Here is a 15,590-nt window from a genome sequence, read left to right as displayed (position 1 = left end):
GTTTTGTCAAGAAAGTGTGTCATTATCAGCCCTGAGATCAGAACACCACAGCAGCAAATGGAACTCCCTACATCTGAAAGAAATCTGGAGACATAAAAGAAATACTTTCCCTGGCCCCATTAGTTCAGCGGGGAGGGGAGTGTGTGTTTGTGTGTTGGGGGGCACTGCAGAAAGGAGACAATTTCTTCACATTCAGGCTGAGAGCTCTGCTGTTTCTTATAATTGAGATAAAATCCCAGCCTCTTTTATATCAATCTACCGGATTCCTCTGGTGAATTTATATACAAGAGGCTGGGATTGAAGAATCGGCTCCGGTGAGGACAGCTGTGGATGTTTGGACAGGTAAGTGTCTCTATATTAAAAGTTAGCAGCTATAGTATTTGTAGCTGCTGACTTAAAAATGTTTTGGGGTAGACTGGAGCGCCTCTTTAAAGTCCCACACCTTGCAAAACCTTGGGATCAGTGGACATGCGTCCTACAAGTGTGTTTTTTTTATTTTCTTTAGCCATGACAATTTCAGTTCTCTTATATGGGTTCAATTAAAGTGCTTATAAAGGCAGAGGGATTTTATCTTGCTGCATTTCTAAAAAAATAAAAAATAAATGTATGCATGCATCTCCCCCCCAGCCCCCCGCCCCCCTAGGCTCTCTTGCTCCTCACTGGCTCAGTAAAAAAAAAGAAATAATAATAATAGGCCAAAAAAGCCAATGCTGTAAAAAAAACACACTATTGCAAAAATGTTGAAAAACTCACTGCAAAGCTACTGCCATTTTTATAACATTATTATAACGTCCGGTGTGCATGAGGAAGCTTTACCATCACTGTAATGTATGGCATTGGTTTAACCACTTAAGCCCTGGACCAATTGTCAGCCTAAGGACCAGAGGTCTTTTTACAATTTTGCACTGCACTGCTTTAACTGGCAATTGCACGGTCATGCAATGTTGTACCCAAACAAAATTTGCGTCCTTTTCTTGCCACAAATAGAGCTTTCTTTTGATGGTATTTGATTGCCTCTGCGATTTTTATTTTTTACGATATAAATGGAAAAAGACTGAAAATTTTGAAAGAAAAAAAGATATTTTCTACTTTTTGTTATAAGAAAAATCGAATAAACTCAATTTCAGTCATACATTTAGGCCAAAATGTATTCAGCCCCATGTCTTTAGTAAAAAAAAGTCATTAAGCGTATATTTATTGGTTTGTGCAAAAGTTATAGCGTCTACAAACTAGAGTACATTTTCTGGAATTTACACAGCTTTTAATTTATGACTGCCTATCTCATTTCTTGAGGTGCTAAAATGGCAGGGCAGTACAACCCCCCCCATGACCCCATTTTGGAAAGTTGAAACCCCAAGAAAATTGCTGAGGGGCATGTTGAGACCATTGAATATTTTATTTTTTTTGTCCCAAGTGATTGAATAATGACACAAACAAAAAAGTTTGCAAAAAGTTGTCACTAAATGATATATTGCTCACAATGCCATAGTTATATGTGGAATTTCACCCCAAAATATATTCTGCTGCTTCTCCTGAGTACGGGGATACCACATATGTGGGACTTTTTGGGAGCCTAGCCGCGTACGGGACCCCGAAAACCAATCACCGCCTTCAGGATTTCTAAGGGTGCAAATTTTTGATTTCACTCCTCACTACCTATCACAGTTTCGAAGGCCATAAAATGCCAAAATAGCACAAAACCCCCCCAAATGACCCCATTTTGGAAAGTAGACACCCCAAGCTATTTAATGAGAGGCATGTTGAGTCCATGAAATATTTTATATTTTGCCACAAGTTGCGGGAATATTACAAACTTTTTTTTGTGCACGAAGTTGTCACTAAATGATATATTGCTCACACATGCTATGGGCATAAGTGAAATTACACCCCAAAATAAATTCTGCTGGGGATACCACATGTGGGGGACTTTGTGGGAGCCTAGCCGTGTACCGTAAAACGCTACCAAAAAAAACTGTTAGCGATGGCAGGGATCAGGCCTGACTCTGCAAACGCTGCAGTTATGTGTTTAGTGTTTTGTAAGTGACAGTGATCAATCGATACTGCACTTGGGTGGGCTGGGCGGAGGGGCAAAACGCAGGTGCTAGCAGGTATCTGGGCTGGTCCCGCTAACAATGCTTTTTTTGTCGATTTGTGTGCCTATGTGTACCTACGTGTCAGTGTAGTGATTGGTGCACACTTACTATGTCCTCTCCTCGCAGTCCGGTCAAAAAGACCGCCCCGAGGAGAGTGAAATCGTAAACACAGGGAGGGGAAGCTTCTCATTCGCCAGGAGCGATGGAGAGGGGATGGCCAGAAACCAACGGCCATCCCCTCATCCTGGATCGCTCCTGAAGCGAAACGGACCGCCGCAGCCAGTGGGAGGGGGTCCGATCGGACCCCCCACACGCTGTAAGGCAGGCATGTACGGGTATGTGCTTGTGCCCATACATGCCATTCTTCCGACGTATAATTACATGCGGTGGTCCTAAAGTGGTTAATTATCTGCGTCTTGTAGAACGACTCCTATTGTAAATGAAAATATATTCTCCGCCTACAATGGCTTGCTACAGTTTCTGTGGAATATTTTTTTGACATTTTGGGAACTATGTATATGTGTTATGTAGGTAACAAGGGGTTAAACATGTATGTGGGGGTCTTTTCTTCCCATATTATAAATCTCTGCCATCTTGCTGGGTGGCATTGAGGTCATCAGTCCAGCCTGTAATAAGTAGCATGCAAGGCTTGTTCAAAAAAAAAAGGCAGTTAGTAGGTGACAGTTGGAAAAAGAGGGGGGGGGGGACTTGGCTCGGGGTAAACATATCTAAAAATAGCTGCTTTCTCCTCTTTAAAATAAATCCTCAGACTGGTGTTTACAAGACAAAAGACAGCAATGTCTATGGCCAGCCCTATACATGTGTACATAGGTTTAGTCTACTGAAAATTTTAAAAAGGGATTGAAGACTTTTCTTTTTAGCAAATGTTTTTGAATTAAGTTATTTGTCTGTTTTTTTATTGTAACTGTGTAGCACTTTGAGGTCTTTTGATGGAAAGTGCATTATAAATAACATTTATTATTATTATTATTATTATTATTATTATATGGGGGTGCCACTGTCATCAATGGGAGGAAAAAGAATCCAATGAAAGTATTTTGTATTTATCAATATCCATGAAACTTACCAGCCCTGCGTTTTTTGTCCCACTGTGGTCCATTGGCTTTACAGCCGGCATCAAAACATCCGATAACGGATCTGAAACAGCGACGTACAAATCGCACTGCCCTCCGCATTTTGGTGGGCTTCTTGAATAGGGGATCTGCAAGCTGTATATTGATCTCTCCTTCCATAGCTGGGCTTCCTTTGGTTGGTTTCTCAATATTGTTTTGAGAAACAATCTGTTTACTTGTAATTTGTCTCATTATGAAGAATAATAAGACACGCTTTAAGTCTGAGAAATTGCAATAAAACTGAATCGAATAAATCCAAATCCAATCAAACAGCAAGAGAAAGCTGGACAGAGATGTCTTCACTGTACAGCAAACAACTCACAACTGATGCCAGAGGAGCCCAGAGCAGCCTTATATTAGAGCAGGTGATGACATCATAGAGGTCGTTTTTTTTAACTGACGATTTTTCTTAACGGCTTTTGTTGCCATGGTTACCAAAGCTTCCTATACACAGTGATGGGCTGTGGGGGATGGGCTGTGAGGGAGAGCACAGACACACCAATAGAGGACTATGATTGGGCAGTATTAATGGTAGCAATATGATGGGGCAGTTTTGATAGGGCAGTTTTGATGGTGGCAATAGGAGGAGGCAATTTTGATGGGAAAAAGAGGGGGGGACTTGGCTCAGGGTAAACAGATCTAAAAATAGCTGCTTTCTCCTCTTTAAAATAAATTCTCAGACTGGTGTTTACAAGACAAAAGACAGCAATGTCTATGGCCAGCCCTATACATGTGTACATAGGTTTAGTCTACTGAAAATTTTAAAAAGGGATTGAAGACTTTTCATTTTAGCAAATGTTTTTGAATTAAGTTATTTGTCTGTTTTTTTATTGTAACTATGTAGCACTTTGAGGTCTTTTGATGGAAAGTGCATTATAAATAACATTTATTATTATTATTATTATTATTATTATTATTATTATATGGGGGTGCCACTGTCATCAATGGGAGGAAAAAGAACCCAATGAAAGTATTTTGTATTTATCAATATCCATGAAACTTACCAGCCCTGCGTTTTTTGTCCCAGCGTGGTCCATTGGCTTTACAGCCGGCATCAAAACATCCGATAACGGATCTGAAACAGCGACGTACAAATCGCACTGCCCTCCGCATTTTGGTGGGCTTCTTGAATAGGGGATCTGCAAGCTGTATATTGATCTCTCCTTCCATAGCTGGGCTTCCTTTGGTTGGTTTCTCAATATTGTTTTGAGAAACAATCTGTTTACTTGTAATTTGTCTCATTATGAAGAATAATAAGACACGCTTTAAGTCTGAGAAATTGCAATAAAACTGAATCGAATAAATCCAAATCCAATCAAACAGCAAGAGAAAGCTGGACAGAGATGTCTTCACTGTACAGCAAACAACTGACTTCTGATGCCAGAGGAGCCCAGAGCAGCCTTATATTAGAGCAGGTGATGACATCATAGAGGTTTTTTTTTTCAACTGACGATTTTTCTTAACGGCTTTTGTTGCCATGGTTACCAACGCTTCCTATACACAGTGATGGGCTGTGGGGGAGAGCACAGACACACCAATAGAGGACTATGATGGGGCAGTATTAATGGTAGCAATATGATGGTGCAGTTTTGATGGTGGCAATAGGAGGAGGCAATTTTAATGGGGCAGTTTTTTTTATATGTATAGAGGACTGTGAAACTGGATTAAAGTTATTATTATAAAGCCCTCTATTTTAAGGCATAGTGATAGGTTGAGTGGTCAGAGTTGATATTGATTATGTATATGTCGACACACGAAAGAAAATAAAAAGAAAAAATCCTGTTTTTCTTCAACGGTGACTAAAAAAATTCGAAGTGAGGGTGTAGTGTATCTTCTAGAATGTCCTTGCCACATTCAATACATGGGAAGAACAAAAAGAGAACTCTGGAAGAGATTAAGAGAGCATGTTGAAAATATTAAAAAGGGTTTTGATAAATATAACCCTCGAGACACTATGCGAAGTTTCATAAAAAAGACCCCTCATCTTTATTAATTTGTGGTATTCAAAAATACAAGCCCCATTGGAGAGGTGATAATAAAATTATTAGGATTAGCCAAGCTGAATCCTGATGGATTCATGAATTATGCACTTTAACAGCTTTTGGACATAACGTTGACTTTGATCTTAATTGTTTTATTTCTAATTATTAATTCAAGATTTTTGGGCATTTTATTAATATTAATGAATTTTTTATATTTTTCTATATCCACTTATATATATATAGATAGCATTGGGGTTAGATGTACTTCACTGATGAGGGGTTTTGTCCTCTCCCCCCTCCCCCTACTGCTTTTTTTTTTTTTTTTTCGGTATTAATTTCCCAATTGATTGGTCCAGTCAAAACCAACGTTATGGCCAGTTATGAGATAGTTAAAATATAGCTATGGTATAGTTGTACTTTTTATCATAATATTGCTATGTATTTGAATGACTAGATGAACACAGTTAGCATTGCCTGTATAAAATGATATAGTATGGCATTTAACCACAAGATGGCAGTGTCTGTGGAGCGATATATTTAGAATGTTATTTTACACTTATTTATGTGGAGAAAGTTATAACAATTACTTTGTAATTTTAGTAATGTTATTAGTAGATGTGGAAGTAATTTGAATATGCTTTTATTTTCAAGTTGTATCAGGAAGCTAGTAGTATTAAGGTATGGGGTGGTTGTTGTTTTGAGTTGCTATAGCCGCCCGCCCTATTTAAACTTCATCAACACCTGACTCCTTGACCCTTTGAAAAAGTCACGTGTCTGTGACGCAACGTGTCAGGGAGGAGCCAGGTGTCACGATCGTCACTTCCGGTCGCGGCTGAGACCGAAAGTTCCCTTTTTTACAAGCGCAAGATTCCGTTTTTTAATGTGAGTGGATATTTTACATTATTTTATTAAAGTTTACATTTCTACACATGAGAGTCCCCTTTCTTTCCCCCATGATCGTTGGTATTTTGGATTTTATTGTGAGGCTGAACGAATCATCTATAAGGAGCCAAATCAGCAATTTCCCCTACAAGTGTGTTGGACCCTGAGGGGTCTTGTATTGAGGTGAGAGGCTGGGGGAAACGGGGGGTGCTCTGGTGGAGCACTGAAGGTGGGCTGTCTCTCTCTTTTTGTGAAGCATGTCTGCATCTGTGACAACACTGCATGACTATTAGATATACTGTCACATTTGGATATCGAGCTACTGAATAGCACTGGAACATTTGTTTGAACACTTGTATTTGCACATGGACTTTTTTATTTTTATGTTTTTCTTCTTCTTTTTTAGCCATTTTTGTATTGTGATTCAGTCACATATTGTTTGCGATATTTGCACATTTCATGTCATTTGGATGTATCACTTTTTATATATGTGATTTTGCACTTTTTAAATATTATACACTACTGTGTTTTGCACGTTTATGGATGCACAGTGTTTTTACATTTGCACATTTATGTACGTATTTATTACAGTTATTGATTTGTGTCACATAATAGGTGGTGTATTTTAAAAGGCAGCGCTACATACCTTTTTTTACATATATATATTTATATTTATTAACCACATGCCCTCTGGAATCTATGATTTACTCCCCTTCATGACCAGATCATGTTTTGCAATACGGCACTGCACTACTTATTTTAACTGACAATTGCGTGGTCATGCAACGCTGTATGCAAATAAAATGTATGTCTTTTTTTGCCACATAAATAGAGCTTTCTTTTGGTGGGATTTGATCAACTCTGCAGTTTTACATTTTTTTGCACTATATACAAAAAGAGACTAAATGAAGGAAAACAGCAGAGCTTCCTCTCATTTCAGAGCTTCCCCTTAAATCTAGAACAAGTGGACTTGCAGGGCACAGTATATTTGCCGTTAATAAATCAACCTCATTGTGTCTACAATAAAATTTCTGCCTGCTCTTATTTTTTTTAAAAGAGAAGTTCCAGCCTGTATAAATAAAAAAAAATGAAAAGTCAGGAACAGGGTTGCCATCCTCCTACAGTATTTTTTACTGACAAAACATGGAAAATTTACTGGCGGAGCACATTTTTTACTGGCATAAGAAATTACAGAACTCCTATTGAAAACTAAAACAGTGCATATTTGAACAGTATAAACATATATGAAAACACTGACAATACCTATACCAAAGTCATTTGTTTGATTTACACTTATAAAGTCAACACAGCATGAAAATATCAGCCCCTGATATATAGGCCTCTTTCACGCGACTGATACGCTCAAGTCCGCCTTTTTTCAGGTGGACCTGAACGGATGCTCCATAGAGGTGTATGGAGCGTCGGATGTCAGCGGTGACATGTCCGCTGACGTCTGACCCGCTCCGATCCGAAAAAGTCTGAGGATCGGATCGGGTGACGATGGACTCTGCGGTCCGTCCTCATCCGATCCCCTATAGGGGAGAGCGGTGCTCGGACAGGTCCGTCCCTGCACGGTGTGCAGAGACAAACCTGTCCTCTGCCTGCTCAGTGGGGATCGACAGAGCGATCCCCGCTGAGCAAGCGGATGTCCACGGGGCAGATCAGCGCGGATCCTTTCCGTGTGAAAGAGCCGTTACTGGTAGATTTTTACAAACTGTCAGTAAATTTACTGGCGTTTGACAACCCTAGTCAGGAGCTACAAATAGTGTAGCTCATGAATGTTAACCACTTAAGCCCCAGACCACTTTTTGCGATTCGACACTGCGTCTCTTTAACTGACAATTGTGCGGTCGTGCGACGTGGCTCCCAAACAAAATTGACGTCCTTTTTTCCCCACAAATAGAGATTTCTTTTGGTGGTATTTGATCACCTCTGTGGTTTTTATTTTTTGCGCTATAAACAAAAAAAGAGCAACAATTTTGAAAAAAAAGCATTATATTTTACATTTTGTTATAATATAAAAAATATTTTTTTTCCTCAGTTTAGGCCAATATGTATTCTTCTACATATTTTTGGTAAAGAAAATCACAATAAGTGTTAACTAATTGGTTTGCGCAAAAGTTATAGCGTTTACAAAATAGGGGACAGTTTTATGGCATTTTTTTAAATAATTTTTTTTTTTTACTAGTAATGGCGGGGATCAGCGATTTTTATCGTGACTGTGACAATACAGCAGACACATTGGACATTTTTGACACCATTGTCATTTATACAGCAATCAGTGCTATACAAATGCACTGATTCCTGTCTAAATGACACTGACAGTGAAGGGGTTAATAGCTAGGTGGCAGTGTAGAGGTTAAGTGTGTCCTGGGGCGAGTTTCTAACTGTGGGGCGGTGTGGCTGTGTGTGACACGTCACTGATCACTCCTCCCGATCACTAGGCAGAACAGGTAGATGCTTGTTTACATTAGCATCTCCCAGTTCTTCCTTCCCATGAGACTATCGCGGGTATCCCCGCGGTGATCGAGTCCACGGGACTTGTGATCCGACTCACAGAGGTCTCAGCCAGCATGCACGCGATGGCGGCATGCACATGATGGCGTGGCCCCAAATTTAAAGGGACGTACAGGTATGCCCATTTGCCCATCCATGCCATTCTGCCAAAGTACATCAGCATGCGCCAGTTGGGAAGTGGTTAATATAAGGATACTTACCTGTAGTGGTATCCCGTGATGTCGGCACCCCTAGCCGATTTGTCCATCAGCTTTGGGTGCAGGAGCGGCATCCTTATAAGGGAAATAGGAAGTGAAGCCCTGCGGCTTCCCAGCCTGTTTCCTACTGTGCATGTGTGAGTTGCGCTGCCCTTATTGAAAGGTCCCACTCTCTTCTAGGACTTGTGTCTCCCAGAAGACAGCAGGGGGCGTAAAATTCAGTAGATCAACGCAATCAATGTGCAGCGATCTTATCCGGGAAGAGGGAGCGGGTACCTGGTTTTGACAAAAAGTGCCAAATATGGCAGTGGGGGTGGGGGGGGGCTGGTGTGAACAAGCAGAGCTTCCACTTTTGGGCTGAGCTCCACTTTAGACTTCAGTTCCAGTTTTAATTTGAGTATCGCTTAGGCTGACTTCACATTTGCGTGTCTGTTGTTTCCTGTGTTCTTTTGTTATTACCTTGGACAGGTATGTTTGTCATGCGTTGACGTGTGCTGAAACTCCCATGAAAAGCTCATGAAAAGCATCAGTGGATTCAAAACTCGGAATGTTTTCAGCCAATGCGTGTCAAGGCACTGCACAGATCTGAATTGGCAGAATCCTGGCTTGTTTACACTCGTGTTGCTCTCTGAAGAGCGATCAGTATTGGATTGATCTTTGGAGGGTGTTTAACAGGTGTTGAGGAGGCATTATGTTGCCTGTTTTACCCCCTAAAAACCCCACCGCCCCATTCAGTTGATTGAGTCTCATCTGTCAGTCGCTGTTGGCCGCCATGAGCGACAGTGCGGATAAATTTGGTTGCGCCGCAGTGGAAAGCATTGTGGCCATATGTACACCCCAATCCATTGCCTTTGCAGGTAGTAACGCTGCTCAGGTGTGTGTGTTTACAGTCCCCTAAATTCAAAGTGTAAATTTGCATTGCAAGCAGGGGGAAATAGTCCCCATCAACTCAAAACAACATGTCCATCTAAAGTCTAGAACACACTACTCATTTTTTCTTTCAGGGCTGAACAAAAAAAAACTGACAGCTCCAGAGGAGCCGATGTACTAACTAAGAGATGTTAGTACAGCTATCTCCCCTACTGTGCTATTGTGTTCTGACAGGGGGGACTGCCATGTCCCTTTAATAGAAGCTGGCCGCCTTCTGTTGGCTGCAGCACACGGGCAGAGCGTCTGGCGGTTTCTAGTGGACCAAGCGATGCTGCCCACCATTCAGCCCATGTGTACGGGCATTAGACTCTTCTGTCTTACAGGGTGATGGTACATTATTATTATAATTATTATTATAATACATATTATTATATATATTTATATATATATATGAGATCTTGTACAATATATATAGTACATGATCTCACTGCAGAGTTGTCACGTTATAGGAAGTAGAAAAATATATGATCAATTGACAGGATCAACAGGTAACAGAAATACAATATATTGTCAAAAGTATTGTGACAGCTGCCTTTACACGCACATTAACTTGTTTTTTTTTTTGTTTTGTTTTTTCAAATAGCAATTTTTATTAGTCGTCATTGATTTTCAACAAAGGTAAAAAGCGTAACGTGAACGTACATGAACAAAAGCAAAATGTACACGACGGAAGTCCATTTAAGGTAGGAGCAAAATACAACAACCATAGTCATTGATACTACCGAAAATGTTACCGCACATCAACTTTAATGGCCTCCCAGTCTAAGGCTGGATTCACACCTACGCATTTTTATGTGCTTTTTGCATTTTGCTGATTTGCACTACAGATCGTGTTCCATAGGAAACCATGTTATATGGACTCTAGGGCAAATCTGCAAAATGCAAAAAGCACTAAAACTGTATAGGTGTGAATCCAGCCTTAGTCTGCAGGGTTCAGTATTGGGTTGGCCCACCCTTTGCAGTTATAACAGCTTCAACTCTTCTGGGAGGGCTGCCCACAAGGTTTAGGTGTGTGTCTATGGAAATGTTGGACCATTCTTCCAGAAGTGCGTTTGTGAGGTCAGGCACTGATGTTGGACGAGAAGGCTTGGAGTGCAGTCTCACCTCTAATATATCCCAAAGGTGTTCTATCGGGTTGAGGTCAGGACTCTGTGTAGTCCAGTCAAGTTCCTCCACCCCAAACTCACTCATGCATGTCTTTATGGACCTTGCTTTTTGCACTGGTCCAAATCATTTGGTAGAGGTGGGGGTTATGGTGTGGGTTTTTTTTCAGGAGTTGGGATTGGCCTCTTAGTTCCAGTGAAGGAATCTCTTAAGGCGTGAGCATACCAAAACATTTTGGACAATTTCTGCTCCCAGCTTTGTGGGAACAGTTTGAGGATGGCCCTTTCCTGTTCCAACTTGTCTGTGCACCAGTGCACAAACTTGACTGGCCTGCACAGAGTCCTGACCTCAACCTGATAGAACACCTTTGGGATGAATTAGAGTGGAGACTGCGAGCCAGGTCTTCTCATCCAACATCAGTGCCTGACCTCACAAATGCTCTTCTGGAAAAATGGTCAAACATTCCCATAGACACACTTCTAAACCTTGTGCACAGCCTTCCCAGAAGACTTGAAGCTGTTATAGCTGCAAAGGGTGGGCAATGCAATACTGAACCCTACGGACTAAGACTGGGATGTCATTAAATGTCATGTGTGTGTAAAGGCAGGCGCCCCAATGCCTTTACACACAGTTTATTCTGGGAACTCAGAAACAAATGCTGTTAATTCTGGAAATAGACGGCATCATGTATAGCATTTTTTATTTCAGTCATAGTTTCATTCATAGCTTTTACAAAGAAAACATTCTGACTGGGTTCTCTCTCCCTAACGAGCATACGTGTCATCACTCCATTAATTCCTATAGATGATCTGTACAGTACTCTTGGTAGCCACCAGTCACCCAGCAGAGTAGGAATCAGGGTGGATATAAATAAATGATTTTTTTTTTATCTGATTTTTTTTTTTATTTTTTTTAGCGATTTTTTTTTTTTTTATATATATATATATATATCAATTTTTTTTTTAATAAAATGCTTTTGGGGTAAAAATCTAAAGATAATTTTCTATTTAGGATGCATTAATAATTTAGTTTATGCAGCATGAAATGGAGCTTAGTTATGTAGCATGAGGCTGTATATTCTGCAATATTTACATTTTTTGATAAACTCATTCAATGAATCCAAGCTCTGCAAGCTGAGATAACAGGCACTGCATTGATGTATTCACAGTAACCAGGCGATAAAACAAAATTCAGGAATATTCCTTTATCCCATTATTTTGCAAATCTATGTACACTACAAACTGTATGATTGAATAGGCTCAGATATCACTGATTTACTAACCTGACAGCTTATTATTCTAAATAAGAAACCTTCATTTTGTTTGCAAATATTAAAGATTCTAACTACCAATAAGTCCTTACGTTTAAAGAGCACCTGTCACTTCAGATCCATCATGGCAGCACTTGTTAGCGGGCATCCATTCACCTGCTGCCACCACGTCCCTCACCTTGTTGTGTCACTGCCACATCACCAGCTGTCCCATTAAAGTGAATGGGACTGTCAGTGAGTCAACAGCGGGTCAGAGGAGGAGCCACTGCGGGACAGAGATGACAGTTGCTGTTTAACCATTTGACATCCGTGCTATGGCTGAATGACGGCCACAGTGAATTCAAATCCACCCTGGTAGGAATCATCCATAGTAATGAATAGGGCCCCTGGGTGCATGCATGGTAGGAAGAGGACCTGGATGAGACACTTTCCTTGCAAAGGCTCTGTAGTGCCAATCAGGACTTACCAATGAGGACTATGGAAGTCGGAAGAATGGAAATTTACTAGGAAGACTGCAATTAATGAGATGGTTCTAAAGTTGTCCTTTAAGCAGGAAGTCTGAGCAACAAATAGTTTTCTGTGTTCTTTCTTTTTTATGTATTCTTTATTAAGGCCCCAATCAAATCTGATTACGTAGATTCATGCAGATTTATCCTATTCAAATTCAATGGGTGTGTCTGAATATGCGCTGCACAAGTATTTATGTGCATTTTTCAAGCATTTCTCTGCCTAACAACTAGGCTCCTTCTCCTCCTCCTGAAGCTTATAATACATATAAAAAATGCTTCAAAAACGCGTATATATGCGTTAAAACATACCAAAAATTCACTGGCAAATCTCTGGCAAAAATACGCTCTGCTCAGGTGTGAATGCAGCCTTGATGTATAATTAAAGACTTTTTTTTTTTTTTGGATAGTGTGGAGAGCAGGCATGTACCGGCCATCGGGATTACTGGGAGTTTCCCGGTGGGCCGATGGCTCAGTGGGCCACTCTGATGTAAGGGGGCTGCTGATGGGACACTCTGATGTAAAGGGGGTGCTGATGGGACACTCTGATGTAAGGGGCTGCTGATGGGACACTCTGATGTAAAGGGGGTGCTGATGGGACACTCTGATGTAAGGGGCTGCTGATGGGACACTCTGATGTAAGGGGGCTGCTGATGGGACACTCTGATGTAAGGGGGCTGCTGATGGGACACTCTGATGTATGGAGGTGCTGGTAATGGGACACTCTGATGTAAGGGGGCTGGTAATGGGACACTCTGATGTAAGGGGGCTGGTAATAGGACACTCTGATGTAAGGGGGCTGGTAATGGGACACTCTGATGTAAGGGGGCTGGTAATGGGACACTCTGATGTAAGGGGGCTGGTAATGGGACACTCTGATGTAAGGGGGTGCTGATGGGACACTCTGATGTAAGGGGGCTGCTGATGGGACACTCTGATGTAAGGGGGTGCTGATGGGACACTCTTATGTAAGGGGGCTGGTGATGGGACTCTCTGATGTTAGGGGGTGCTGATGGGACACTCTGATGTAAGGGGGTGCTGATGGGACACTCTGATGTTAGGGAGTGCTGATGGGCCACTCTGATGTAAGGGGGCTGGTGATGGGCCACTCTGATGTAAGGGGGCTGGTGATGGGACACTCTGATGTAAGGGGGCTGCTGATGGGACACTCTGATGTAAGGGGGGTGCTGATGGGACACTCTGATGTAAGGGGCTGCTGATGGGACACTCTGATGTAAGGGGGCTGCTGATGGGACACTCTGATGTAAGGGGGCTGCTGATGGGACACTCTGATGTATGGAGGTGCTGGTAATGGGACACTCTGATGTAAGGGGCTGGTAATGGGACACTCTGATGTAAGGGGGCTGGTAATGGGACACTCTGATGTAAGGGGGTGCTGATGGGACACTCTGATGTAAGGGGGCTGCTGATGGGACACTCTGATGTTAGGGTGTGCTGATGGGACACTCTGATGTAAGGGGGCTGGTAATGGGACACTCTGATGTAAGGGGGTGCTGATGGGACACTCTGATGTAAGGGGGTGCTGATGGGACACTCTGATGTAAGGGGGTGCTGATGGGACTCTCTGATGTAAGGGGGTGCTGATGGGACTCTCTGATGTTAGGGAGTGCTGATGGGACACTCTGATGTAAGGGGGCTGGTGATGGGACACTCTGATGTAAGGGGTGCTGATGGGACTCTCTGATGTTAGGGGGTGCTGATGGGACACTCTGATGTTAGGGTGTGCTGATGGGACACTCTGATGTAATGGGGCTGGTAATGGGACACTCTGATGTAAGGGGACTGGTAATGGGACACTCTGATGTAAGGGGGTGCTGATGGGACACTCTGATGTAAGTTGGTGCTGATGGGACACTCTGATGTAAGGGGGTGCTGATGGGACTCTCTGATGTAAGGGGGTGCTGATGGGACTCTCTGATGTTAGGGAGTGCTGATGGGACACTCTTATGTAAGGGGGCTGCTGATGGGACACTCTGATGTAAGGGGGCTGCTGATGGGACACTCTGATGTAAGGGGGCTGCTGATGGGACACTCTTATGTAAGGGGGCTGGTAATGTGACACTCTGATGTAAGGGGGCTGGTAATGGGACACTCTGATGTAAGGGGGCTGGTAATGGGACACTCTGATGTAAGGGGGTGCTGATGGGACACTCTGATGTAAGGGGGCTGCTGATGGGACACTCTGATGTACGGAGGTGCTGGTAATGGGACACTCTGATGTAAGGGGGCTGGTAATGGGACACTCTGATGTAAGGGGGCTGGTAATGGGACACTCTGATGTAAGGCGGCTGGTGATTTGACACTCTGATTTAAGGGGGTGCTGATGGGACCCTCTGATGTTAGGGGGTGCTGATGGGACACTCTGATGTTAGGGAGTGCTGACGGGACTCTCTGATGTTAGGGAGTGCTGATGGGACACTCTGATGTAAGGGGGCTGGTGATGGGACACTCTGATGTAAGGGGGTGCTGATTGGACTCTCTGATGTTAGGGGGCGCTGATGGGACTCTCTGATGTTAGGGAGTACTGATGGGACACTCTTATGTAAGGGGGCTGGTGATGGGACACTCTGATGTAAGGGGTGATGATGGGACACTCTGTTGTAAGGGGGTGCTGATGGCACACACTGATGTTAGGGGGCGCTGATGGGACACTCTGATGTTAGGGAGTGCTGATGGGACACTCTTATGTAAGGGGGCTGGTGATGGGACACTCTGATGTAAGGGGGTGCTGATGGGACTCTCTGATGTTAGTGGGTGCTGATGGGACACTCTGATGTTAGGGTGTGCTGATGGGACACTCTGATGTAAGGGGGCTGGTAATGGGACACTCTGATGTAAGGGGGCTGGTAATGGGACACTCTGATGTAAGGGGGTGCTGATGGGACACTCTGATGTAAGGGGGCTGGTGATGGGACACTCTGATGTAAGCGGGTGCTGATGGGACTCTCTGATGTT

The 15,590-nt window shown here is 42.6% G+C and overlaps 1 protein-coding gene across 9 annotated transcripts in view; it reads left to right on the top strand.

The window, feature by feature from the left end:
- Window positions 1–15,590, top strand: part of LOC143988956 (uncharacterized) — a 570,864-nt gene that overhangs the window by 341,124 nt on the left and 214,150 nt on the right. For all 9 annotated transcript variants that reach the window (XR_013276941.1, XR_013276942.1, XR_013276943.1 and 6 more), the window contains one exon: window positions 10,318–10,417. The gene's annotated coding sequence lies outside the window, so the exon portion shown is untranslated. The remainder of the gene's footprint in view (window positions 1–10,317; window positions 10,418–15,590) is intronic.

This window comes from Lithobates pipiens, unplaced genomic scaffold (genome assembly GCF_037356315.1).
Source record: "Lithobates pipiens isolate NorthernLeopardFrog02 unplaced genomic scaffold, aLitPip1_a1.2 Scaffold_18, whole genome shotgun sequence".
NCBI classification, from domain to species: domain Eukaryota; kingdom Metazoa; phylum Chordata; class Amphibia; order Anura; family Ranidae; genus Lithobates; species Lithobates pipiens.
The sequence above is the reverse complement of the archived record's forward strand: the minus strand, read 5'-3'. Positions and strand labels throughout refer to the sequence as shown.